Source organism: Rattus norvegicus, chromosome 4 (assembly GCF_036323735.1).
Source record: "Rattus norvegicus strain BN/NHsdMcwi chromosome 4, GRCr8, whole genome shotgun sequence".
In the NCBI taxonomy this organism is placed as follows: Eukaryota; Metazoa; Chordata; class Mammalia; order Rodentia; family Muridae; genus Rattus; species Rattus norvegicus.
In genome coordinates this window covers 146,223,838-146,228,020 of record NC_086022.1, presented here as the reverse complement: position 1 = coordinate 146,228,020, position 4,183 = coordinate 146,223,838, and the positions used below count along the sequence as shown (strand labels likewise).

The window sequence follows — 4,183 nt, the reverse complement described above, 5'->3', positions numbered from 1 at the left end:
CACGTTCCAAATACTATTTAGTTTCAAGTATTCTAGTCCTATGTGTGGGACATTCCATAGAGGGCATAAGTTATTCAAAATAAGCTTAGTGAAAAAGGCTACAATTTGACTATTAGTCATGGAAAGAGAAATGCTGCTAGAATTCTCCACAGGACTGGTACCTGTGCTTTGTTCATAGATCTGCCTTTTCCTCCAGGATTCTCTCTAGGCTCAATTGTTGTGTTTTCAGCAACTTTTTAAAAATTCTGTGTAGAAATATGTCAACCTGTTTGTTACCTCTTTCTGACAGGTTGCTTGCACTGTTTATGTTTTGAGTGAAAAACAAACTAATCTAGTCTCCAAATGGCTTCGCATTTATAATATCCAAAGCTGAATGGAACGATGTTTCACCCAGTCCAGAGCACTAATGCTGTATGAACTTGAAATATTTCTAACACTTCCCAGGTGATTCCCCACTGCCTACTGATCTTGACCTTGAAGTCTCATATTTACATAATATTATAATATTCACACACACAATAATTGGTCTTTGTTTGTTTGTTTGTTTGTTTTATTTTTTAGTGAAGAGATGATGCTAACCAGAGCACTAGTTTTGGGCATTATTCCCAACAAGATAATGCTGTTAAATCATGACAGTGATAAATTGGTTTAGACAAAGTAGGGGGATTCCTAAAAAGACACAAATGAACAAACAGGTCTCAAGAGGGAAATAGGAAGTCTGTTTATCTCTACATGAGAAAAAGTGTAGGACCAGATGTTTTCTTTGGTGAGTCCTAACAAACATTTATGAAAGAAACAATACCAATCACACTCCAATGTTTTCAGGGGAAAAAGAACTCGAGAGGACACTGTCAACTCATTTTTTGATGAAAATATTAGAAATAGTAAATCAGCTGAAAAGAGAGAAGAAAGGTTTGGGTTATAGCTCAGTGGTTCAGGGTTTCCCTAGCATGTGTAAGACCCTGGGTTCAGTCCCCAAAATGTCAAGCAAAGAATCAAAACTATTACTTCCTGTTTCAAGGGAACATAGATCTAACAAGAATTCTTCATTAAACTAGCAGATACAAACAAAAAGAAATGAGTAGTTACCATGACCAAGAAAATTACTTTCTAAATTTGATGTTTGTTTATCTTTTGAGAATAGTTGAGATAATGTGTCACATTATTACAATATGAGATAAAAAGTCCTGGTCACATTGATACTTGCAGACAAAGCACTTATTAAATGTTTTATGTTATTGAGAATGATAGAAAAAGCATCCAGTTACTAAATTCCTGTATCTGAGTTGCCCCTAAATATATTAGTGATCTCTTTGTCCCTTAAGAGTGTGTGTTTCTCTCTTGCCATTTGTTATACCTTGTAATTTTCTGCTGAAAGTCAGATATGTTCCCTTTATTGAGTGCTGGGAATAGAGTTGAACACAAGTCATTAATGTGAGGTTTTCTGTCAGTGTGGCTGGGAGTTTAGGCTACGTGTAATCTTTCTTATGACCTTCAGTTTCTTGGTGAGGTATTTCTGTGTTACCTTTAGCCTTGATGATACGTCCCCCCCCCCCATGTTTCCCATCCCAGAGATAGTCTTCATTCTGCAGCCCTTTCAACAACATTGCAATCACTCCACTGCAGCCCCACTGTGGTCTCTGTGAGAAGGGACTACTCTGATGTGATTAGCCTGTCCTGGAATGAACCAGTGATCTCTGGCTGCTCCTTCACAGATGTTTTCTCAGGGTTGTATACGTTAGATTTTTTTTGTTTGTTTGTCTCTTGCTTGCATCATTGACACATGATGCTTGACAGAAACAACTTTTGAAGGGAGGGTTTTATTTGAAGCTTGTATTTTTAGGAAATATAGTTTATTGTGGCAAGGTCAACAAGACACTGTGTTTTGCTCTGTGGTAATGGGAGCTACGTGCCTTATATTTCACATCCTCAAGGAACTTATTTTTGTACAGAGGGTTGGACAATGACCACCAAAGCCCCATCCACGATGATCCACCTCCTATCAGCTTTGAGTGCACAGACTTTCGGGGGATATTTTAATCTAAACCGGAATTCTGTAGTTTTTGCCCTCAGACTCCACTCCCTTTTTAACTGAAGCTGCTACATATCGTTTCTTTCCCATCCTGACTCATGATACTACATCAGATAAGACAAGAGAGTTCTTGGGTAGAGTAAGAAAAATGCTCGTAGACAAAAGAGAGTTCCTCTGTCCATCTCTGCTGAAAGGGAAACCTTTTCTATTGATTTTAAGGTAATTACGTCTTTTCCATCACCACCCCGAGGTGAGGTGAACTTTTTGGCCCTTTGATATATTTCCAGGATCCCTAGAAGCAATGTCTAGGAAGAATTCTTGAACTGCTCTGATTTTTTTTTTGGTCTCTGGAATAAAAGCACTTGACCCAAAGCAACATGAAGAAAAGTGTTTATTTCCCCTTACCCTGAGGAAAAACAGGATGGGAACTCAAGACAAGGTAGGAACTCAATAATTTTGTCTACTGGTTTATTATTTTGCTCATATTCAGCTCATCTTCTTATGTAACTGAGGAACACCTGGGAAGGAATGGTACCACCACAATGGGCTGGGTCTTCTACATAATTTGAAAAATCAGTCAATGCCTCATAGACATGCCCACAAAAGCTATTTGATCAAGGCAATTTTCCCCTCCCAGAGTGTGTCAAGTTGACAATGAAAACTGACCAGACATTCACATACTAGCATATACCCTCCATGAGATTAAGAAAAGGGGGAAAAATAGTGTGTGAGTGGGATAAGGGGCATAGGCAGATGCGGTGACATACTCCTGGAAGCCTCACCCTCTAGAGACAGAGGCAAGGGGGTCAAATATTTATAGCCAACTTGACCTACATAGTGAGACTCTATCTCAAAAGCAAACAGACAGAAATCAGGCACCAGCAAAAAGGGCCTTCCTACATTGTGTTGGTCCTACTGTACTCTGAATAACATACATTGCTCTCATTATACAGTGGCACCTTGAGAAAGGGAAAGTCAATGTTGATACCTCTTTTCCTTATTTCCCCCCCCAAAGGAACAAGCTGAAAAATTGAATTATAATAAACAATCTCTTGGTACGAAACCCCCATACCTTTATTAAACAAGACAGAGACTTCAAGGGACTCAGCCTCAAATTGACACCATTCAAGAACTGTGCTGATTAGATTAGACCAAGGTCTTTCATTGTGCATTCCATGGACCAGCCTCATTAGCATTGTGTGGGAACATGGTGCTGTAAATTCTCAGAACTTGGCCTACTTCTGCTGAATAAGGCACTGTGGGAGTGCTGCTCAGATTTAGTGTTCTAGCCTGATGCCCAGGGGATAACTAATGACCACTCAAGTTTGAGGACAACAATGTAACATTGTAATAAATAAGACCCTTACTCATAATAATGAATTGGAGAGCTTCTAAGTATTGAAATTGAGGAAAATTATTTTCATTTCTACAGGACAGAAAAAAAGAGACTATCCTAAAAGAAAGTAAAAGGCTGGTGAGCTTCTGGAGCTCATGGAAAGACTCTATTCATAGTCCTAAGGCATATCATAAGCCCTGTTCCCTGTTGTCTGAGTACTGGTACAGGTAGAGCACAGTCTCCCAGGCCATCTAGTATAGCTGTACTCCAAACTCTCCATTCTATTTGTTCAGAATACACTTAGCATTGATTCTATTATCAAAGGTCTCTGAGTCTTATTTAATGTATGTCCTGGGACTTGAAATTCCCTCCTCCTTGCACAGGGGCCGTGCTAATCTTCTCTGTATCATTACAATTTTAGTATATGTGCTGCCGAAGTGAGCACAAATACAGAGGCCATTCATAGACAACCATTGACTGAGAACGGGGTTCCCAATGGAGGAGTTAGAGAAAGGATTGAAGGAGCTGAAGGGGTTTACAACCCCATAAGAACAGCAATACCAACCAACCAGAGCTCCCAGGAACTAAACCACCATCCAAAGAGTACACATGGACAGAGCCATGTCTCCAGCTGCATATGTAGCAGAGGATGGTCTTGTTGGGCACCAATGGGAGGAGAAGCCATTGGTCTTGCCAAGGCTGGACCCCCCAGTGTAAGGGAATGTCAGGGTGGAGAGGCAAGAAGGGGTGGGTGGATGGGTGGGGGAACACCCTCATAGAAGAAGGGAGAGGGGTGATGGGATAGGGGTTTATTG

The 4,183-nt window shown here is 40.2% G+C and overlaps 1 non-coding gene across 1 annotated transcript; it reads right to left on the bottom strand.

Annotated features, from left to right (window-relative positions):
* Positions 1–3,708: 3,708 nt before the first annotated feature.
* On the bottom strand, positions 3,709–3,813 carry LOC120102593 (U6 spliceosomal RNA). The gene has a single exon (XR_005504228.1). It is a non-coding gene; the product is annotated as a U6 spliceosomal RNA (small nuclear RNA).
* Positions 3,814–4,183: the final 370 nt, after the last annotated feature.